Source organism: Neofelis nebulosa, chromosome 13 (genome assembly GCF_028018385.1).
Source record: "Neofelis nebulosa isolate mNeoNeb1 chromosome 13, mNeoNeb1.pri, whole genome shotgun sequence".
Lineage (NCBI taxonomy): Eukaryota > Metazoa > Chordata > Mammalia > Carnivora > Felidae > Neofelis > Neofelis nebulosa.
Genome location: NC_080794.1, coordinates 59,975,926 through 60,000,586, shown reverse-complemented (window position 1 = coordinate 60,000,586; position 24,661 = coordinate 59,975,926). Strand labels below are relative to the sequence as shown.

The 24,661-nt window shown below is 37.3% G+C and overlaps 1 long non-coding RNA gene and 1 other non-coding gene across 2 annotated transcripts; one reads left to right on the top strand and one right to left on the bottom strand.

Moving 5' to 3' along the window:
• Window positions 1-13,528: 13,528 nt before the first annotated feature.
• LOC131493135 (uncharacterized) lies at window positions 13,529-21,261 on the bottom strand. The gene is made up of 2 exons (XR_009252483.1): window positions 21,064-21,261; window positions 13,529-20,908 (listed from the first exon to the last, which is right to left on the bottom strand). It is a non-coding gene; the product is annotated as an uncharacterized LOC131493135 (long non-coding RNA).
• On the top strand, window positions 19,710-19,798 carry LOC131493765 (small nucleolar RNA SNORD88). The gene has a single exon (XR_009252851.1). It is a non-coding gene; the product is annotated as a small nucleolar RNA SNORD88 (small nucleolar RNA).
• Window positions 21,262-24,661: the final 3,400 nt, after the last annotated feature.

Below are 24,661 nucleotides of genomic sequence, written 5' to 3'. Positions count from 1 at the left end.
ATGCTTTCCCTAACCCAGGTACCACTGACTGCCTAGTTCCAAAGTTACTCCATATTTTATGTTTTTGTTATAGCAAGACTCCACTTCCAGGCTCAGCTATCTGTATTTGTTGTTTGTTTGTGCATAGCAAATCACTCCAAACTTAGTGGCATAATTCAATCAACATTTATTATTTCATATAGCTCATGTAGGTGAGAAATTTCAAAGTGGCTTACCTGGCTGGGTTTGACTTGGGGGTCTTTCCTGAGGTTATATATAAGATGTCAGCCAAGAATGTTGTTATCTGAAAGTTTAATGAGGCTTAAAAGACCTGCTTCCAAGGTAGCTTATTCGTGTCTGCCAAGTGCATACACTGGTTGCTGGCTGTGGACCTCAGTTCCTTGCCATATGGGTCTCTCCATAGGGCTGCTTGAGTGTCTTCAAGACATGGTAGTTTCCCTGAGAAAACGATCTGAGGGAGCAAAAGAGAAAGTTCATGTCTTTTCTGGCCTTGCCTTGGAAGTCACACTCCCTCATTTCCAGCGTCTTATTGTTATACAGCTAAGCCCTCTACATTGTGGGAGGAAGCTACACATGGGAGGAGAATACCAGAAGGTGGACATCAGCAGAGATTGCTCTGAGGCTGGGGAGCACTTTTCACCTTGGGAAAATCTCAGCTGTGATCTCTCCAAGCACTGTTTCTATCCCATTCTCACTTGCCTCTCTTTCTGGAATTACAACCATAATTATGCGTATATTAGACAATATGTAATACCTTTTCACTTTATTTACTCTGCCTCCTATATTCTTCTATACATTTGCACCCTTTTGCCTCTCTGTATCTTATTCTTTTTTAAAAATATTTTATATTTAAGTAATCTCTACACCCAATGTGGGGCTCAAACTTAACGATCCTAAGATCAAGTGTCACACGCTCTACCAACTGAGCCAGTCAGGCGTCTCTCTGTACCTCATTCTTGATGCTTTCCTCTGACTTATCTCACAGTTTACTAATGCATTTACTAATTCTTTTCTTCTTTTAAATGACTCAACTATTTTATTCTTTATTTTTTCTTATTGCTTTCCTGATTATGCAGCTTTTGCTCATTGAGTGTTTACCACAGAGATTACATTATCCACTCTAGACTGATTAGAGTCTCTCTGCAATTAGTAATTTTAACTCATCACAAACAATGAAAGAACTTTACACATTTTAAATCATTTTGTTGTCATAGTTTTCATTCTCTATATATTTTAAGCCCGAAGAATTATTATTATCATTTTGTTAAGGCAACATTCAATTTTATATAGCCACATATTTATCCTTCTCAATACTATTATTCCTTTCTGCATTTCTGTTCTTCCATCTGGGCCATTTTTCTCTTCTCTGAACAACCACCTTAAGTATTTCTTTTAGTGAAAGTCTGCCTGCAATACATGCTCTCAGCTTTTTTGCTGAGGGACGGGAGCTGCTGAAAATGTCCTTATTTTGGTAACTTTGTTACTTTGCTTTACTTTTGAAGGATATTTATGCTGGTTATAGAATTTAGCATAATTTTTTTTAATGTTTATTTATTTTGATTGAGACAGAGAGTGAGTGGGGAAGAGGCAGAGAGAGAGGGAGACAGAAAATCCCAAGCAAGCTCTGCACTTACAGCGTGGAGCCTGATTCTGGGCTCAAACTCATGAACCCATGAGATCATGACCTGAGCCAAATCAAGAGTTAGTCACCAAACCGACTGAGCCACCCAGGTGCTCCTAGAATTCTAGCATAATTTATAGATAGTTTCAACAGCTTAAAGGTATCAATCTATTGCCTGCTGACTTCCACTGACTCCATTGAAAAGTCAGTTGCTGCTCCTTTGAAAATAACATCTTATTTTTCTCAGTTTGCTTTTATGATTCTTTTGGGGGGGGGAGCTGCGGGAGAGTCTTTGACTATGATGATCCCAAGCATTACATTCTTTGTGATTATTCTACCTAGGATCCTTGCACCTTCTTATATGTGATTTTATACTTTATATCAGTTTTGGAAAAATCTCAGCCAATATTTTCTGAAATATTGCTACTATTCTGTTCTCTTCTTCCCTTCTGAGATTTACACACAGTTAGAACATTTCACCATGTTCTATATATTCTTATCCTTGTTCTGTATTCTTCATTCTTTTCTCTTTGTACTTTAATCTTGATACTTTCTACTTATATGACTTCTAGTTAAACTGTTTTGATGTGTTTAATCTCTTATTAAAGTCATGCATTTGTTTCTTGATTTTAGTTATAATTTGTTTCAGTTCCAAATAACCAATTGATCCTTTCAATAGGCTTTAAGTACCAGTTGAAATTCTCCATATTTTTCACCATTTTCTTAACTATATTAATTATTGTTATTTTAAGTTCCCTGATAACTCCAATATATGAATCATCTGTGGGGATATTTCTACCATCTGCTTTTAATATGTTTTTTTGGTTATGTGGACCTTTTTATAGCATTCCTAATAATTTTTACTGGATGCCAGACATTGTGCATTAAAAATGTAAAGGTTTTGGGGCGCCTGGGTGGCGCAGTCGGTTGGGCGTACGACTTCAGCCAGGTCACGATCTCGCGGTCCGTGAGTTCGAGCCCCGCGTCAGGCTCTGGGCTGATGGCTCGGAGCCTGGAGCCTGTTTCCGATTCTGTGTCTCCCTCTCTCTCTGCCCCTCCCCCGTTCATGCTCTGTCTCTCTCTGTCCCAAAAATAAATTAAAAACGTTGAAAAAAAAAATTTAAAAAAAAAAATGTAAAGGTTTGGAATAACACTATCTCTTTCTTGAGCCAGTTAAGTTGTCTTCTGGCACATAGATATAGTGCAAGTAGATCATCTTAATCCTGTCTAGGCTTGCTTTTAGGCTTTATTAAAGATGATTTACTTTTTTGCCATTACTTCTTAGATATTTTAGGCTTTAAGCTAAAGCTTAGATACTTAGGCTTTTCTGTGGTTTCCTCTAAAGGTCTGTTGCATTTAGACATTTTCTCCACCTTTACCAATCTCTAACTCCATCCTGCCTCCCTAGCACCCTGCAGCTACTGAATCTCTGTTCAGTTCTTTAGCCTCAAAGGTGCTTACAACTTTCACAACTACAACTCAACATGGATAATAGATCTAAATGTAAATTGCAAAAGTATAAAAACTCTAGAAGATGACACAGGAGAAAATCTAGTTGACACTGGGTCTGGCAATGACTTTTTAGATACAACACCAAAAGCATGATCCATAAAAGAAAAAATTGATTAAGTTGGACTTCATTAAAATTTAAAACTTCTACTCTGCAAAATATCCTGTTAAAACAATGCAAAAACAATCTACAGTCTGAGAGAAAATATTTGCAAAATATTTGCGAAAAAATTTTTATTGAAGTTGTATAAAAGACTTTTATTCAAATATACATAGAAGTCTTAAAACTCAACAATAAGAAAACAAACAAGTAAAAAATGAGCTAAACTATGAACAAATGCCTCACCTGAGCAGATATACCAATGACAAATAAGCACATGAAAAGATTTTCAACATCATATATCATTAGGGAAATGCAAATTAAAACAAAATAGGATACCACCACACACTATCAGAATGCCTCAAGTCCAAAAACTGACAACACCAAATACTGGGGAAGATGTGGAGGAGAATTATTTATTGCTGATGGGAATACAAATAGCACAGCACTGTCCAAGACCATTTGGCGGTTATTTACAAAGCTAAACGTAGTCTTACAACACAATCTGGGAATTGTCCTCCTAAGGTATTTACCCAAATGAATTGAAAGAATTATGGTTCACACAAAGTCTACACATGAATGTCTATATAGAAGCCTTATTTATAATTGCCCAAAACTGGAAACAACCAAGATGTCTTTCGAAAGGTGAATAAGCTGATGAACACACTGTAGCACATTCATGCAGTAGAATTGTATTTAGCAATAAAAAGAAATGAGCTATCAGGCCAGAAAGACCTGGAAGAATCTTAAATGCATGTGAAGGCAATCTGAAGAGGGCTAAGGTCTCCAGTAGAATCTTGAGTAGTAGTGGTAAAAAAAAAAAAAAAAAAAAAAAAAAAAAAAAAAAATCATACATCCAAACTGTGTCTTAACTTTGATGAAAATACTTCTAAATGTAATGATTAATATGTTTTTGGGAGGGGTTGCATTGACATCAGTTACAACATTAGGGAGCTACCTTTTTGTTGTTGTTGTTGTTGTTGTTGTTTTAATTTAAGAGAGAGAGTGAGCAGGGAAGAGGAGCAGAGGGAGAGAGAAAGAGAATCTTAAGCAGGCTCCACATTCAGTGTGGAGCCTGACACAGAGTTCATTCCTACAACGCTGGGATCATGACCTGAGCCAAAATCAGGATCAACCAGGGTCACCCAGGCGCCCCAAGGAGTTACCTCTTTATCCTAGTTTGCTAAAGAGGTTTTTTTTTTTTTTTTTTTAAGATCATGAATAGATTTTGAATATCATCAACAATTTCCCCTATTTATTGACTGGTCATATTTCCAATTTGATATGTTAGTATGGTGAGTTACAATGATAGAATTTTTAGTTGTTGAACCACTGTTGAATTTCTGATGTGAACTTGGTCTGGATGTATTTTTTAGTATGTAGTTTGATTCAATTTGTTGGTATAGTGTGTTTACATCCATGCTCAAAAGTGAAATTTGCCTATAATTTTTTTCATTGATTTTATATGGCCTCATGAGTATTGAGTAGTTTCTTCTTTTTTTTTTTTTATGTTTCAACAGATTGTATATGACAGTGATTAGTTGTTCTTTGAAAGTTTGTCAGAACTACTTATACACCTATGTAGAGATGACATCTTTATTGTAGAGAGTAGAAATTTTAATACTGATTATGATTTTTGAATGATTATTTGACCAGGTTTTTAAAAGATTTTTTGACTTACATTTTCTTAGAAAATAATGTATTTTGGGTAAGTTTTATAAATTTATTGAATATAGCCATTCAAATTACTCTCCTAGGAGCTAAATCCTTCTCTTTCTTTCTCTACCTTTTTATACTGATCTATTTAATATTAAAAAGAAAAAAACCTTTCGGTGATATTATTTGTTTCTCTTATCGTTTTATTAAATAATTAAATTACACTTTTATATTATTGTTTTCTTCTATATTCTCTGGGCTAACTCTAAATTATTTTTAGCTTTGCGAGTTAAGTGCTCACTTTATTTTTCATATTTCTTGTGTTCTCATATGTAAAAAGTATAAATTTCCCTCTAAGCTCCACTTTAGCTAGCTTCATGTCACTACTCATTTATAAGTAGTGATTTCACTAGCTTTCATTTCTAAAGATTTCATAATTTCCATTTTGATTTCTTATTTGGACCTTAAGATGTTTAGAAGTGAGGATTTTGTTTCCCAAATTAATTTTTTAAGTTTATTTATTTATTTTGAGAGAGAGAGAGAGAGAGAGAGTGCAGGGGAAGGGCAGAGAGAGAGAGAGAGAGAGAGAGAGAGAGAATCTCAAACAGGCTCCACATTGTCAGTGAAGAGCACGACATGGGGCTCGATCTCACAAACAGTGAGATCACAACCTGAGCTGAGATCAAGAGTTGGAGCCTTATCTGACTGTGCCACCCAGGAGCCCCTCCAAATTAATTTTTAAACTATCTTTTTTGCATTGATTTTTATTTTTATTTCATGTGGGTCAGAGAACACTGTCTCTGTATTATCAGTTTTTAAAGTGTTTGTTGAAGATTCTGTTGTGTCTCAATATATAATTTTTGTAAATACTTTGTGCATGCTTGAAAAGAATACATTTTCTATGTTGGATGCAAAGTATTACATATATTTATTTAAATTTACATATAAAGTTACATAAGCATTTTTATAAACCTTTTTTCTGGTTGAGCAACCAGTTTCTGAAACAGAGTGTGTTAGATCTTTATCAGTGGTTTGAAATTGCTTATTCTTCCTCTTAATTATATTGTTTTTTCTACATTCATGTTGAATTATAAAGTTGGACAAAGCAAAGGTCATGATTTTGATGATGGATTATTACTTTTATCATTAAGAAATTGTCTCTTTTGTTGTTAATAATTTCACATTAAACTCTACTATGATATTATCTTTGCTAGATTAGGTCTTCTCGTATATTTATTCCTATTTCTTCACTTTTAGCCTTTCATTGTGACATTTTTCCAGATATCTCTTATAAACAGAATAAAACTGATTTAAAAAATTAAATCTGGGGGTGCCTGGATGGCTCAGTCATTTAAGCGCCGGACTCTTGATTTCAGCTCAGGTCATGATCTCACAGTTCATGAGATCGAGCCCCGCATCGATCAGCACGGAGTGTTTGGGATTCTCTCTCTCTCTCTCTGCCCCTTTCCCACTCTCTCTCTCTCTCTCTCCCCCCTCTGTCTCAAAATAAATAAATAAGCCTTAAAAAATTAAATCTGCATCTTTCATTTAATAACTATCCTTAATTATTAGACACTTCATTAAATTTCTTCTTTCTTCTATCAAGTGTAGAGTTCACAAAATATTTGATGAAAATGACAAAATGCTTTTACTTCCCTTGTATCTTTTCCTATATATACTATCTACAATACTGACATGTTTCAGTTGCTATGACTGTGAAAAATTATCCCAGAATGTAATGTTAAAAAAAACACCTTGGGGCGCCTGGGTGGCGCAGTCGGTTAAGTGTCCGACTTCAGCCAGGTCACGATCTCGCGGTCCGTGAGTTCGAGCCCCGCATCAGGCTCTGGGCTGATGGCTCGGAGCCTGGAGCCTGTTTCCGATTCTGTGTCTCTCTCTCTCTCCGCCCCTCCCCCGTTCATGCTCTGTCTCTCTCTGTCCCAAAAATAAATAAAAAACGTTGAAAAAAAATTTTTTTTTTAAATAAAATTAAAAAAAAAAACACCAACTTCCATATATATGGATTTTGTTGTTCACAAATTCAGACAGGGCACAGAGGGGATGGCTTGTCTCTACTCTAGAATGTCTGGTGTCTCAGTTGGAAGACTCAAAGACTGGGCACTAGACTCATGTGATAATTAATTTACTCAGAAGTCTGGTGGTGGATGCTGGCTGGGAGGTGCATTCCCTTTCCATAGAGGCCTCTCCATACAACCTCTTTTTGTGAACTAGTTTGGACTTCTGTGCTGCATGGTGGCTGGTTTTGCCAAAGTCAACTTCCCATAAGAGAGAGCTAGGATGAAGCTCTATCCTTATGACCTACCCTCAGAAGTCATAAGTGACTGCTTATGTGTAACTGCATAAGTGTTACTTCTGTGCACTCTACTGGTCAGAACAATCACAAACCTGCCCACCTTCAAAGGGAGGAGAAATAAATCATGATGAAGAATGACAAGTTTCTGAAAAGCATGTGGAACTGAAAGCATTACTTTCCTACGGATATTCCTATGTCCAGTTTTGGAAAACTCAATCTTGATAACAGTATTATTTAGAGCATATACATCAGACTAACATTAAGAAGTTCTTTACAAACAATACTTACTTAATAATAAAGTTTACTAATTATATGTCCACCTTTTTTTCTTATATTTCACTCTTCTTTACAGAAGTGCTCCTTTGACAGTTTGCTCAGAGAGGATCTGTAGGTGATAAATTCCTGAGTTGTTGAGATGTCTTAAAATATAATTTTCACCACTGAATTTGGAAGATTCTTTGGCTAAGTATAGAATTCTGGGTTTGAAATTCTTTTTCTTACCATTTTGAAGATATTGATTCATGGTTTTTTTTCTTCTTGATTTCACTATTGCTGATGAGAATCTGACCTCAATGATTCTCATTCCTTTTGTAGGTTATCTCTGATAACTTTTTGGATTGCCTCTTCTTCTCCAGGCTTTATTGAGGGGTAATTCACAAATCAAATTGTATAGAGTTAAGGTGTACACCATGATGTTTTGATATATGTATCCATTATGAGTTGTTGACCACAAAGAAGGTAATTGACATCTCTATTATAATCTCAAATAGTAGTTCCTTTTTTTTTTTTTTTTTTTGCGAGCACAGTTAAGATCTCCTCTCTTAGAATTGTTTTTTAATCCTTGATTTTCTAAAATTTCACTATAAATTGTCCAAACTTCACCATACTATGTTCAATATGTCTTATTTATTCTACTAGGAAGGCTCCTTTCAATCTAAGGATTCGTATCTTTTATTTGTTATTTCTTTCCCTCTATTCCCTGTATTCTCTCCTCCTGAAATTCTTCATGGATGTTAATGTTTTTCAATTGATCTTTTGTTTCTCAATATTTAATTTAAACATTCCATCATCCCAGTATAGCCTAGAGTTTAAAAGATGGACTCTGAAAACCAGACCCTGGATTCAAATCTTGGCTCTCCTATTTACCAGATGTGTTACTTTGGATGAGTTATAGTCCTTTTGTGCCATATGTTTCTCATCAGTACAATGGGAATAATCCTAGCACATTCCTGACAGGCTTATTATGAGAATTATATGAATTTTAGATCAGTAAATAGGTTAGAACAATGCTTTGAAGATAGTAAGCCATATATATATATATATATATATATATATATATATATGCAATATATATGTATATATATATGTAATATATATATACATATATATAGTAATATTATTGCTGTACTTATAATAATAAGTAATATTATTCTTATGTTTGGTTGCTTCTCACTTCTACCCAGTAACATCAGACATATTGCTTCATCTCAAGACGAGCTTCTGGAGAGTAAACACCTATACTGTAGCACCTGGCTTTTCATTGTATTTTATTACTATATATTATTATATCTGTTCTCCATTCTGTACCAAGAGTCAAACATGGTAGTTGGAATATAGTAAATTCTCAGTAAGTGTTTACTAAATGCACAAATAAAAGAAAAACAGAAATTTAATTAAATTTTAAAACCTGCCATGGCTTGTTTTGAGACTTTAAGGCAAGTTACTTTAGCACACATTTATTACATGCCTCTACTAAGTATTTTATATACATTATCTAATTTAATAATATTCACCACAATTCAAGTAAGTGAACTATATTCATTAGGGTGTAAGTTCAGCTCCTGTTATAGAGATCCAAGATACTACAGTATATACTTGACAGCAATTTATTTCTCTCTTACATAACAACCTAGATTTAAGAAATCTAGGATTGGTATGGTGACTTACAGTGTCAGGGAACTAAACTCCTTCTGTCTCATTGCTCAGTCATTTCTAGGTTGCTACCCTTGGTTTATGCCCTAATGTGGTTCATCACTATATCTTGATTCTTATCAGTAAGGATGGGAGAGGGAGAAGGAAAGGGCACGACTTTTCCTCTTTTTTTCCCCCTTTTCAAGTTTTTATTTAAATTCTAGTTAGTTAACATATATGGTAAAATTGGTTTCAGGTTGCAATATGATGATTCATTACTTACATACAACACCCAGTGTTCCTCACAACAAGTGCCCTCCTCAATACCCATCACCCATTTATCCCATCCCCCCACCTATTTTCCTCCATCAACTCTCAATTTGTTCTCTGTCATTAAAAGTCTCTTATGGTTTGCTTCCCTCTCTCTTTTTTTTTTCCTTCCCCTATATTAATCTGTTTTGTTTCTTAAATTCCACATAGGAGTGAAATCCTGTGTCTTTCTCTGACTTATTTCGCTTAGCATAATACACTCTAGCTCCGTCCATGTCGTTGCAAATGGCAAGATTTCATTCCTTGTAATGGCTGAGTAATATTGCATTGTATATATATACAACTCTTCTTTATCTATTCATCAGTCTATAGACATTTGGGCTCATTCCATAGTTTGGCTATTGTTGATAGCACTGCTATACGCATGTGCCTCTTTGAATCAGCATTTTTGTATCCTTTGTATAAATACCTAGTAGTGCAATTGCTGGGTCAGAGGGTTGTTCTGTTTTTAACTTTTTGAGAAACCTCCATACTGTTTTCCAGAGTGGCTGCACCAGTTTGCATTCCCACCAACAGTGTAAGAGCGTCCCCCTTTCTCTTCATCTTGCCAACATCTGTTTTTCCTGTGTTGTTAATTTTAGCCATTCAGACAGGTTTGAAGTGGTATCTCATTGTGGTTTTGACTTGTATTTCCCTGATGATGAGTGATGTTGAGCATCTTTTCATGTGTCTGTTAGCCATCTAGATGTCTTCTTTGGAAAAATGTCTATGTCTTTTGCCCATTTCTTAACTGGATTATTTATTTTTGGGGTGTTAAATTTGGTAAGTTCTTTATAGATTTTGGATACTAACCCCTTATTAGCTATGTCATTTGCAAATATCTTCTCTCATTCTGTAGGCTGCTTTTTAGTTTTATTGATTATTTCCTTCACTGTGCAGAAGCTTTTTATCTTGATGAAGTCCCAATAGCTCATTTTTGCTTTTGTTTCCTTTGCCTCTGGAATGTGTCTAGTAAGAAGTTGCTATAGCCATGGTCAAAGACATAGCTGCCTGTGTCCTCCTCTAGAATTCTGATGGTTTCCTGTCTCCCATTTAGGTCTTTCATCCATTTTCAATTTATTTCTGTGTGTGGTGTAAAAAAATGGTCCAGTTTCATTCTTCTGTATGTTGCTGTCCAGTTTTCCCAACACCATTTGTTGAAGAGACTGTCTTTTTTCCATTGGATATTCTTTCCTGCTTTGCCCAAGATTAGTTGACCATATAATTGTGGGTCCATTTCTGGGTTTTGTATTCTGTTCCATTGATCTGTCTGTTTTTGTGCCAGTACCATACTGTCTTGACTTGAGATCTGCAGACATCTCTTATACTCATGTCTCATTGGCCAGACTAAGTCACGTGACCTAATTGCAATGGAGCCTGAATCTTTATTTTTGGCAGTCTTATGTCCTACTAAATTTGAGAGTTCTGTTACTATAGAAGAAAGTAAGAATTAACATTTGAAACCATTACTGTTTATATTTTAATGGAATCTAAGAATACAAAAAACATTTCCAATTAAATTGTGACAATACTTTATCACTTAGAATTTTTATTGTGTATTTATTGAAGTAGAACTTTTTGATTCATTTAGACATGAATTGAATTATATGCCACTTTTGTCCATACATAAAAAAATACATAAAAGAGATATGTAAGCAAAAGAAATAATTTAAGATATTTAAATTTTTTCTTCATGTTCAGAGTCTATTCTCAAATCACTTAACTCAGAAGCATAAATATCTGAGTTTTCTACACAGTGTTATCCTCTGTATCATAAAGAATGCTTGTAACATATAATTTTTGTAAAAAGTGCCTCATTATTGGGGCACCTGGGTGGCTCAGTAAGTTAAGTGTCCAACTCTGGATTTCAGCTCAGGTCATAATCTCACGGTTTGTAAGATCTAACCCTGCACGGGGCTCTGCTCTGTCAGTGTGGAGCCTGCCTGGGATTCTCTCTCTCCCTCTCTCTCTGCCTCTCCCCTCTTGTCCTCTCTCTCTGAAAATAAATTTAAAAAGTGCCTATTATTTCCAGTATTTTCTTACAAACAGCTGACATCCATTCTGCAGATTTTGATGCTGGCTATGACTAAGAAAAGCTAGTAACTTAGTACTGATTCTGGACATCTCTGGATCTAACTAAAAATTGGGGTCTTATGAATATAGAAGGGGAGAATGAGTATTAGGGGACAACTAACAGTCTTAGCAACATGGTTATCACTTCCATACTATAATTACGAGGTAAATGAAACCCAGAGAATGGACAAATTTGCCCACTGACACACAATTACTAAGTCATGGAGCCAGAATCAAGTCTAGGTGTGTCCAGCTTTACAAAACTACTCTAAAACACAAATCTGGAATTGATGAGGCTTTGAAGAAACTGGCATACTCATATACTGTTGGTGGGAGAGTAAATTACTATCATATTTTAGGGAATACAATTCAGTAGAAAAAGAATTGATGTGTTTCTGTTTAATTCCAATACTTCTATGAATTGAGTCTATAGAAGTATCAATATAAACGTGCAAAAATACACATATAAGGTCTACATTAGTGAGTCACTTGTTCAGACTTTAAATTAGACACATACTGCAAATAAGGGTAGGGGGATGGTGGCAAGTAGGTTTGAATTTCAGAGCCAGCAGTGGTAATATTGTCGTTGGTGCAAGCCATAGCGTCTACAACCAGTAGTCACACTACCAACGTCCCCACTACACCAGTTCTGTGATGGGATTTTGAGACTTTGTCCTGTCAGACAGTCTCCAAGGTAGGTTCTCTGAGCATCCCAGAGATTCTGTGAGTTGCCTAGTATTTTTCAGTGAATTCTTTTTCTCCTTAAACTGTTACATTGGTTTCTACTGATTGTAACTAACAACTGTGACTGATAAACTGACCTCATTTGTTTTCCTCTAAAGTGCCAAATCCTTACTGCCTTAGGACATTTGCTCTGGTGCTCCCTCTGCCCTGATCTCACCCGGCTGGTTCCTTTGTATCACTCAGGATTTAGGTCAAATGTCATCCTTTAGAAACAGCTGAGATCCTCCACAGAAAGAAGTGCTACATCCACACTTTTCATTCTTCATCAAATATCCACGTTTTCTTTTCTTCGCAGAACTTACTAGTAGGTGAAATTATTTAGTTCACATTTATTTGTTTACTTGCTTATCTTCTCCTCCACACCAAAAGAAACTGCAGAAATTACCTTACCTGGCAAAGAGGCACATAGTGTGGGCACAATAATATTTGCTGAATTAATAAATGATGAATGAATTTTATATCTTTGTCTTGTAATACTTATGAAATTGGGAATATCCTTTGAATATTCATCAATTATTTGGTTAAATAAATTGGGGCACACCATGCAATGGAATATTATGCACCTATTAAAAAGATGGGTTATGGGGTGCCTGGGTTGCTCAGTCAGTTGAGTGTCCGACTTTGGTTCACATCATGATCTCACAGTTTGTGGGTTTGAGCCCATATCGAGCTTTGTGCTGACAGCATGAAAGCTGCTTCAGATTCTCTTTCTCCCTCTTTCTGCCCCTCTCCTGCTCATGCTCTCTCTCAGGAGTGAGTAAACATTAAAAAAATTTTTTTTAAAGACGGGGTACATTTTATATATCTTAACATAGAAAGAATTCCACAACACTGCCAAGTAAAACAGTCACATGTAAATGAAAGTAAATATAAAGTGATATTTCATATGTGTAAGATGCCTAGAAATAATATGGGAAGATACTAAACAAATTGTTAAGAAAGAGAAGCCTCCGGGGTGCCTGGGTGGCTCAGTCGGTTGAGCAACTGACTTCGGCTCAGGTCATGATCTCACGGTTCGTGGGTTTGAGCTCCGCATCAGGCTCTGTGCTGACAGCTTGGAGCCTGGAGCCTGCTTCGGATTCTGTGTGTGTGTGTGTGTGTGTGTGTCTCTCTCTCTGCCCCTCCCCCACTTGTGCTCTGTCTCTCTCTCTCTCTCTCAAAAATAAATAAAATGTGAAAAAAAAATTTTTTTAAAAAGAAAGAGAAGCCGCCTACTTCTTGCCATATATATATATGGCAATAATCATGTATGCATTGAGTCTTTTGGTTTCAAACAAACAAACAAACAAACTGGTCTGAAAAAGATAGATTTATTAGAAAAATATTAAGGTCTGATATCCTTTGTAATGAAAGGAAAACTTGAACACACAACTACTGAAAGGGCAGAAAGGATACTGGGTCTCAGAAACTCCCAGAAACAAAGATATAAAAATTTTCAGATCTCTTTCCATCGGTCTCTTACCCCAGCTTCTCTATGCATGTCAGCTTCACTCTGTCTCACTGCTGTCCTTCTGCTTCCCAAGTCTCCAGAGGGTGATGGTGGCGACACACTAGAGAAATCTGCTCTCTTTAGCTTCATCGAAGACTTCTTAGAACCATCTGTAGAGCACTTTCCTGTAGTTTGTCCTAGGTGAAGGAGGAAGTAGTAATGGGGACAGTTTGTAAAAAAGCACATACATGACATTTAGACAGGGGCTCTGAATTCTCTCGCCTCAACAGAATACATTTATAATAATGTAAATGATGTAAGATTCCAGCGTTGGACATACATGGTGAAAACTTTTACATTGTCATTAGGGTAACTGACTCTGTCTTCTAGAACACTCATGTCTTTATGTTCACATAATCTACAGGCAACAGCTTATCTTTAAGCATTGTTGAGAAGTCTTCCACAAACAATTTGGGAGCTGTATGTAACTCTGAATAGGGACTGGCAATAGTTGTAGTACTGCACCATTTCTCACAAACCTTGGTTGAATCTTAATCACAGTTATTTGGATCGTCAATATTTTTACAGAATATTTTTGCCCAGTCAGTCCCATAAAAATCCATAAGGTAATGTTTTAAAATTGTTAATATATTGGAGTAGACTACCTGCTGGTTTGTTTTATTTCAGTCTTAACAGAATAAAGGATTATTGCCTCTTCAAAGCGACTCAAATGTCCATCAACTGATGAACGGATAAACAATAACGGGTATAGCCATACAATGGAATGTTATTTGGCCATGAAAAGAAATGAAGTACTGATGAAGTACTAATATATGCTACAAATAGAATAACTTTGAAAACATTATACAAAGTCAAAGAAGCCAGGCACAAAGGACCACATATTGTAGGATTCCATTGATATGAAAAGTCTAGAAGAGGTAAATCTGTAGAGACACAAAGTTGTTACTAGTTGCCTAGGTCTTGGGTGGGGGGGAAGAAATGGGAAATTCAAAGACAATAGCTAAATGGTGTGGCGTTTCTTTTCATGGCAATAAAAATGTTCTAAATTGATTTGGGTGCTAGATGCATGATTCTGTGAAGATACTAAAAGCCAATTAATTGTACAGATTAAATGACTGAATTTTATAGCATGTGAATTATATATCAATAAGGCTGTTTTTTAAAAACGTATCCATACAAAATATATAAAGAATTTATAAAACTCAACACCCCAAAAACAAACCATCCAATTAAAAAATGGGCAGAAGACATGAACTGACATTTCTCCAAAGAAGATATCCAGATGGTCAACAGACATATGAAAAGAGGTTCATCATCACTTATCACTAGGGAAATGCAAATCAAAACTACAATGGGATATCAGCTCATACCTGTCAGAATGGCTGAAATCAACAACACAAGAACCAACAGGTGTTGGCAAGAGTGTGGAGAAAAAGGAACACTCATGTGCTGTTGGTGGGAATGCAAACTGGTGCAGCCACTCTGAAAAACAGTATGGAGGCTCCCCAAAAAGTTAAAAATAGAAGTAGCTTATGATCCAACAATCACCTTACTGCACTACTGGGTATTTACCCGAAGAATGTAAGAACACTAATTCAAAAGGATACATGCATCCCTATTTTTATAGCAGCATTATTTATAATAGCCAAGATATGGAAGCAGCCCAAGTGTCCACCAACTGATGAATGGAGAAGGAAGATAGATACACACACACACACACACACACACACACACACACACACACAGTGAAATATTACTCAGCCATAAGAAAGAATGAAATCTTGACATCTGCAATGACACGAATAGAGACAGAGTATAATGCTAAGCAAAATAAGTCAGTCAGAGAAAGACAAATACCATATGATTTTACTCACATGTGGAATTTAGGAAACAAAACAAAAATGATCATGCTTGAGAGGGATGGTAGCAGAAGAGAGAGGCAAACCAAGAAACAGACTCTTAACTACAGAACAAACTGATGGTTACCAGAAGGGAGGTTGGTGAAGGGGTGGGTGAAAGGTGAAAGGTATTAAGAGTACACTTATTTTGATGAGCAATGAGTAATATATTGAATTTCTGAATCACTGTATTATACACCTGAAACTAATATAACACTGTATGTTACCTACCCTGGAATTGAAATTTAAAAATATAAAGAGTGCTTAAACAAAAAAACAAACAAACAAACAAACAAAAACATGTATCCATAGACAATAGGTAAAATTGCCAAGGTTGTATTTCAATAAAATTTTATTTATAAAAACACATGACTGGCCCATGGGCCATAGTTTGTTGATCTCTGTTCTAGAGTAATAAAATCTCATAACTTTTGGCTGGGTATTGACCCACTAGGAAAAAAAGTATTACTATTTCCAGCTTCTCTTGTAGAAGCTTGTGTTCAATTTTTGGGAACTGTCCTTAAATGGAAGAGGTGTGCCGTTCTTTGTAGGTCTCTATCCTTCCTGTTCACTAGAATGACTGGAGCTCTTGCAGCCATCTTGGACCAGGAAATTACTTTGAAAAATGGAAGTCACACACAGTGGGGCAATAAGGTAGGAGGAGCCTGAAATCCTCACCCCATGAATCACCATACTAATCCCAAGATAATTTCACCAGATTTCTTAAAAGAAAAAAATAAACTTGTCATATTAAAAACATAATGACTTTTATTTTGGTGCTTTCTATTACTCTGTGCTCACGGCTGAACCTAGGTCCAACTACTAAAGCCTTGAAGAGTTAAAAACTAGCTCTGCTTCCTAAAAGGATTTTAGGAATCCTTCCTAAAAAGGATTCCTCTGCTCTACAGGACAGGAAAAAAAAAAAAAAAAAAAGGCCCTGGAGGGGTTCAGCTTTACCTTGACATGATTAGAATAATGTCTGAAGAGCTCTAAAAAAGTGTTACAAACGAGCTCTAAATATAATATGCTTACTTTTGTTCTTGCAAAGACACAGGGCTACAGTCACAATAGCATATCTTCTCCATAAAGGTATGAGGCATGAAGCAGGCCTAATATTTTCATGACCCTCCCCCAAAGTATCTCTGTGTTATAGAGTCACACTGGTATATACTGAATGTTTGTTCTCTTAAAATTCATATGTTGATGCCCTAACCCCAAATGTTGCTGTATTTGGAGATGAGGCCTCTGAAGACTTAAGGTTAAATAAGATAAGGGTGGGGCCCTGATCCTATAAAATTAGTGTCTTTATAAAAAGAAACACCAAAAATACCTCCCATTCCCTCCCTTCTCACACAGGCACTGAGGAAAGGTCATGTGAGGACATAGCAAAAAGGTGGCCATCGGCAAGCTAGGAAGGGAGTTCTCACCAAAAACTGAATTGCCCAGAACCTTGACCTTGGACTTCCAGCCACTAGAACTGTGAGGAAATAGTTTTATAGTATAAGCCGCCCCAGTCTGTGGTATTTTGTTATGGCAGCCTGAGCAGCCTATACACACTCCAAAGGGAAGGTGTGGAAAAGAAGGTTCTGCTTCAGCATCATTTTCCAATTACCCTCTGACAATATCCACTTCAATACTGACAATCATAAGCTGGCTTCTCATATTCGGGACCTGCCTGAAATTTCAACTTACCTCTTACTCTTATGGGTGATTTGGAGGGTTTTGGAGGTTCCGTGCTGGGATGCCTTCTGACTGCAACTCCTGTGACGTGCAGAATGACCAACCATCCTGAGTTGCCTGGGACCGAGGGATTCCTGAGACTCAGGACTTTTGGTACTAAAGCATGGAGAGTTCCAGGCAAACTTAGACAAGTTGGCCATCCTAGATGGGCAATGGAAATATCCCCCATTCTGCTCCTTCTATAGCCCCAGACTTTCTGATAATCCCCACCACATAAACTCCCTCAGTTGGAGTCCCATTTCTCTTCTAGGAAGTCCTCTTGGGCAAGAGTCAAAAGAGCCCCAGGCCAGCTCTCTCATTCCCACATGTGGTACACATTTGGTGCACGAGAAACACTCGAACATCATTTGCCCTGACAAACTATGGGAGTGACAGCTGATCCCAACATAGCAACTCTTCTTTATTCCTCTGCCCAAACTTCTCACTGACCCATTTCTCCTACCTTAGGATTCTCAGATGTGAGTCAGGCACTACTGTACTTCTCAAAACCCAAGGGAGACATATCAAGTTCCCTAAGTAGTGCCTTTGGAGCCCCACTCGGTAGACTTGACGGGGAGTGAGGAAGCATAACAATGGCCCTCTCCAAAACTCCTCATGAAATCACCTCTTTTATAATATTCTAAGCCTTGAAATTGGTGACAATCTCCAATAATTGAAAAGCCAGTTTTTGGACTGTGGTTACCAAATACAGGGAGCAAAACTGACCAAGGGCCCCAGAGGCTACCCTCTGAAATCTTCTGCCACATTTGCACCAAAGAGCAAGCTTTCCATGGGCTGCTCCAGCCAGTGACTGAATGCAGCATAGATAATAAGGCAGACTCCTTCCTAGGAGGACTCCTCTGATGGCAGTTTTAGCTTGAGCATTCCCAACAGCCTTGCCAAATCTTCCTTAGACTGTTCAGCAGCCTGAGACACTTCCACCAACCTCGTCCGACCTCCTTCACAGAGTTTCAGACTTGCACCAGTCTGATGGCTCTCTCAGCCTTCTCTCCTTTCTCTTTCACAACTGTTTCCTCTAACAAATTCTTGTGCACTTAATCTCATCTTAACTGTTTTTCCGAGGGCCCAGACTAACATAAAGATATTTCCTTTGAGAGGTGCCTGGGTGGCTCATTCAGTTAAGCATCTGACTTCGGCTCAGGTCATGATCTTGTGGTTCGTGGGTTTGAGCCCTACATTGAGCTCTGTGCTGACAGCTCAGAGCCTGGAGCCTGCCTTGGATTCCGTGTCTCCCTCTCTCTCTCTGCCCTCCCCTACTCACACTCTGTCTCTTTCCCTCTCTCTCAAAAATAAACATTAAAATTTTTTTTAAAAAGACACTTCCTCTGAAAACATGCATCTTGTCAGGACCTCACTTGATGTTTCGTAGTTGTTGTATTACAATGCTGCAGGCAACACTCCCACTCCAGTATCCAGTTACGCTAATTACAGGATGAACGAATGATATGGTAAGAGGGAACCCCAGGGGAATCTATGGCATTTTACTTTTTTTTGTTGTTCAGAACACTCTAGGTTTTGTCAAAATATATGTCTAATTTGTAGGAGTATAATGCTGAAATTTTGGTAAGAATTATCATAGTGTGTGCTCAATGTGTGAGTGGGAACATTGTATATGCAAATCTATTTGAGTGGGCAACAGGTCTTGTGCCAAGACTTAGATAAAAAGGTTGTTACATGCTAACTTGGAACTACAAAGCAACCTCAACCCCAATATCCCCCAATATCAGCATTTTCCTTTATTCCCCTACATTTTATATTTTCTTCCTCCCCAATCCCTTCTCATTCTTCTCTTCTATGTTTTCACTGTTATTTCTGTGCCACTCCTTGAGAGGTCACTAAAAAGCAACAGTGGGAAGCAGAATACAGAAATAGAGAATGAAACCTTTATTTTGCACAGTCTAAACCTGATAAATAGCTTAAAGCTGTACCCCAAAGAAAGCAGAATAAAAATAGCTTTTTATACTTGTTCTCCAGAATTTCAAGTGCCCCAAATCCTTCTCTTTCTCTTAGAAGAAAAACTTTGATTGTAGGATATTTTTATACAAAGGTGTGTGAAAAACATCAATACCAAAACTGTATTTTGGTAACATCCTGACAAAAACCAATGCTTTTCCTAACAGAATTCCTGTAATTTGTGTCAAGGACTGTCATTGGTCAAAATCTGGCAATATGCCTTTGTCTTCATTATCGCAAGCAATTAAAAACGATTTGCTGCGGTCAATTTGTTTATTTCCCTATATGAAAAAGATATTGTAGCAGATATAAAAAATAAAAAGAGAAGAAAAGAATTAAATGGCCACTCTTCAAATATTATCATTCTTAATTCTGATGTATTTGTTTAGTGCTTTTTTCTATACATAATTTATTTTTACAAAAATATTGCCTCGCTCCCATGATATCCAGCACTGGGCTCTGTCCTTCCCTGAGGACACGGTGCCCCTGGGACCTTTGACACCCAGGGGTCTCAGAGTTCCCATTCTAAGGAGGTGTTGGGGTGTGTGTGGCTATTTCCCCACCTGGTGGCCTCTCTGTAAAAGAAAAAGAAAAAGAAAACAAAACAAAACACAGCAAAAAGAAAAAAAGACCTCACTGGCTATTCACACTTCAGTATTTGAAAGCTGGTTATAGTTAATGTTGACATAAGATCAAAGTACTGGTTCTCAGTCATATTCTAAAGAAATGGAAACCAAGAGAAACAACTGATTTGGTGGAAAACCCAAAATAATAGCTGTCAGTCCTTTATCAAGACCGACTGGACGATGATGACCGGCCTCGAATGGTCGGAACAGTCTTGACTTTACAAGTGCCCGACAGGAGTTAAAATGTTTCCCAGCTCCAACAGTCAGTGCCCAATCCCCACAGTTAACCTGCGGTCGAGGTCAGCAAGAACCCTTCATGTGCAGACTCAAGGAGTAGGAGACCAAGTGAGATCCCAGGGCACTGGGTTAGTTTAGGTGACCCGGCACACAGTTCGGTCTGTGTCCACCGCAAAGACCACGGTGGCTTGGCACCATTCAGTGGGCAAATGTTGCCGAGCTGCAGGTGAACGCCCTTGCCGAAGCGACCTGCCAGGATGCAAGCACCAGAGATTGGGATTTTGCTAAACGTAGGCATTACGGAGATTTAAAAGACAGGCTCCGCAGCCAAACTGAGGGGGTCAGACCAGCTCCAATACAAGCTGAATGACCTTAGACAATTCACTTGCCCTCTGCGACCCTTAATGTCTCCATAATGGAAAGGATAAAATTTCTTCCTCCTGGGCCTGGTGGGAAGAAAGGATTTAAATGGCACGGCAATGCTGATGTCGAGCACAACACATGACACTTAAAACTTGATACAAGAACTCGGTAGTGAATAAGACCCAACCTTTCCTGTCACCGTCTCTACCGCACCCGCTTCCGGAGCCCCTTCACCTCAGCCGAACGCGAATCCCTCCGCGATCGCGTCACTTCCGGGAGACTTTGGTCGGGGCTCCTCGACATACCCGGATGCAACTAACATGGCTGCCATCAGTGAAAGGCCGCAGTGGAGTTCGAGTCAAGAGCTGCCCAGAAAGCGCTCAGAGTTGGGCCTTCAAGGAGGCCTGTCAAAGGACAAAAGATGAGATTACTAAGCGGCAGGGTACTCCAAAAGACCTAAAAAATGTGCCTCCGCGCTTCCTGTTAACTTGCCGCCAAGTGTTTCTAAATGAGCCGCCCCTCTTGGCAGGGTGGGGCCTCGTTTCTTATCCAGGCTTACCGTGTGTGCCGGGTTTTGGTTTCTGTCTCTCCGCGGTAGTCCTGGAGTTGGGCGGGCACCGCGGGGGCTAGCCCGGGAGGAAGGGGCGGGCCGGAGGCGAGGACGGAGAGAGGCGGGGCACGCTAGGAAATTGGGGGCGGCAGAGGTTTGGGGCGCCCCACTAAGTGCCCTCGAGCTGCCGTGCCCGTTGGAGTCTTGTTCCTGGTCTTTTTTCCCGACATGCACCTTGCCGTGGGGCTCTTACATTTGGCCATCGGGCTGTTCCCTGCCGACCCAACCATACTCAGCTTTAGACTTTGACCCTCGAATAATATCCGGGATGTGATTGGTCTTTAAAAATCCCAAACATAAGCAAACTAATAATGTTAGTTTTAAATTTCAGAATTAATAGGGAAACTTAACATGTTGAATATTGGGTTATTTTTCTTTTAAGGTTTAAAGTTGGATAACATATTAGAGCTTGTGAGATTTCTTAACAAAAGCATTCTTACACTAACGGGTACAAGAAAATAAAATAATATTTAAAATATTCAGAAAATTGTTGCACTTCGCTACTGCGTAGTTGTCATGATGAAACACAAAGACACCGGAATTGTACCTCGTGATAAGACTCTAATTGCGAGAGTCTTCTGCAAATACAATAATTCTAAATATAGATATATTCGTTTAGGTTAGTTCTCTCCAGTTTTGTCTCCGGGTGAAACCAGAACAAATGTGAGTTGATTGGTTAACATTTCCTAGTAATTAAAATTACTTTTTAACTGCTTAACTGTATATCTGTTGCATTCAGAATCTCAGTTGAAACTATGTAATGAACTCACGGTGTGAAATGTACATATAGAATGTAATAAACTCATGATGTGAAATATACATATAGAATGTTATTTTATAACAAAAATATAGAAACTAATATGTAAGGCGGGTTGACTCTATATAACACGGTGTGTTATCATTTAGATTTTCACTTAAACTCCCCAAATTAGAAGAGCTGACCAGAAAGACTTAAAAAAGAAATGTAGATATTTAACCATTCTCTAAACATGCCATTGTTTGAACAGAATACAAATGGCATTAGAAAGCACCTGGGATTTATTTTTACAATTATATACTATATGCAAGGCACTGAGTTGATAATGAATGGGAAAGTGCTTTACAACATATAAAGGAATATGTTGATCATGAACAGTACTCTCACTCTTCTGACCAAATCATGTCTTCCTAGGGTAGGTACATTTTAACCTCCAAAACTTGTGGTTCTTGTACAGTATTAATATATATGGTTGTAATAATATTTTATAGAAAGCAAAAATAAATGAACTGTTTATGCATTTTGAATATTCTTTCCTTGTTTATATATATGTTGTTTCAGGTTGTGTTTATAAATGCATTCATATACATCAGAGTCCTTAGTAACTTGATAATCATAGTTGGTGTCAATTCTTATTTTTTGTATGGTTTTTTGCAGGTAAGTCTACTGGGTTCTTGGCATAGTACCATATGGACCTGGACAAAGCATTGTTAAGGTGGAAATTTTTATTAATCAGCTCAAATATTTGACCAGTCTATTTATTTTCAGTATTTTAGTTAAGTAACTAGATGTGGGCTTGGTATAGTGAGCAATATTTGTAGGATAATTGGTCACTTTAAATTTCCTACCAAATGTGAAGTTTGATCTCAGATAGTTTTTGGCACTTACCGTATGCCAAACTCTGTTAAGTCCTATACGTACATTATCTTACTTAGTACAATGTCATGAATTAGGTCTGTTAAACTGTTTTTTACAGATGGAGAAACTGAGTCAGAGGATAAAGTTCCTTGCCCATGGTCCTAAAACTAGAACCATATTCTAGAGCCTTTCTCTGCATATATCTGAAGACTTTGGTAGAAGAATAAGAATAGAACTCAGAACCTGGACTCATACTACCTACCCTGCTTTGTAAATTAGTGCAAGTCATTTAACCTGTCTGAATTTCATTTTCCTCTCCTATAAGAAACGAACACTTTCAACTATTGTATTTAATTGAATCTTGCATCATCAAGAATCCTTAAGAATGCCTTCACCATTGTCTCCCATATTGTCTTCCAAGCTTCTGACACCTGTTCCTTGAGTTTTGACACGCATGTGCAGGCAGTGACAGCTCTCCCTTTGAGCACAGCCTGGTCTGACCACGTTGTAAGATGTGGCTGTTTTCACAGCATCAAAATGTAAAATAAGGTGCTTCTTGGAATTGGTAATATATGCATAGTAGATGATCTTTGAGCTCCTTTCAACCCCAATTCTGTGACATCTCTGACAATCTAATACTTTACTGCTGGTTTATGTATTTTTTAATGTGAATGCTCCAAGGTAAAACAAGCTTCTTGGTAATGGAAAAGTGGGAACCATTCCTGTCTTTTTCATTTCTAAATCTTCACTTCCCAGAATAATGCCTGGCAGGTAGTAAATGCTCAGTAAATATTTGCTGAACAAATTAAGCAAACCTTCACATTATAAATACAGCTTTTTAAAAAATTGTGTTTGACCTGAATTTGACATAATATAGAGTGGTATTAACAGTGAAAAAATACTTTGCTAACATTTTTTGCATTCAGGAAAATACTCTTATAAATAACAGTGGTCATTGTTTCCAAACATCTTTTCTGTGCGTTGTTATTGGTTGTCATCAAGTGTGTGGTACATTTTCTTCCTTGAAGAGGTATAGTAAAAATTGAAATGCTGGCATATAGACTTTTAAACAAGGAATCAAACTGGTTTTTGGTTTTGTTTTTTAGTTAGCAAAAGTATAGGAACATTGGTTAATATATGGAGATTTTTATTTTAACAAAAGTTGGGAAAATGTTATTTGATACCTTCATTAAATTTTGATGAGTATTCTGGAGGTGATTAACCATACCATCCTTCTAAATACACAAATAGTATTTAATGTGTCTGAGTTATGAATGCTAAAAATAAACTATAATTGAAAGACATTTTGAAACTGTGTGAACAGGCAGAAAAGCGTTCAAGTTTTGAGGTGGCTAAGTGTAAGATAATGTAACTGAAGAGATTATCCCAACTATATTTATAGTATGTCTGACGACGGCTGTACTTTCCGTTAGAACCACGAAGGAGACACAGGAATTATTATAGAGTTGTAGACAGTTCTCGGGAGATAATCAGCTAAGTGTTCTGCTGTGGCCAGAAAAACCAACAACATGTGAAATATCATTGGAAAAGGATTTGGGAAAATCAACCAAAAATATCATACCCTGAAAAAACACAATGGTCTCTCTAAAATGAGACATAGACAGTTATTTTATATTCATGATGGATAGATCTAGAATGTTCCAAATCTCTAATTCTATAGCTATAATGACTATAACTACGGTTTTCCTCACATAATTCTGGAAAGTCTACATGCTTGCATACCCAACTTTTAAAGACTAAATACTTGGTAGTCGAATTTACATAGCTACTAAAATCTCTGCCACTAAAATGAAACCCTGTATCACATTATATTATTACTGAATGAACATTAACCACTACCTTCTCTGAATTTCCACTATCGGTCTGCTTTTCTCAGGGCACCTTTTCATAGAAAATGCAGTTTTTACTCAT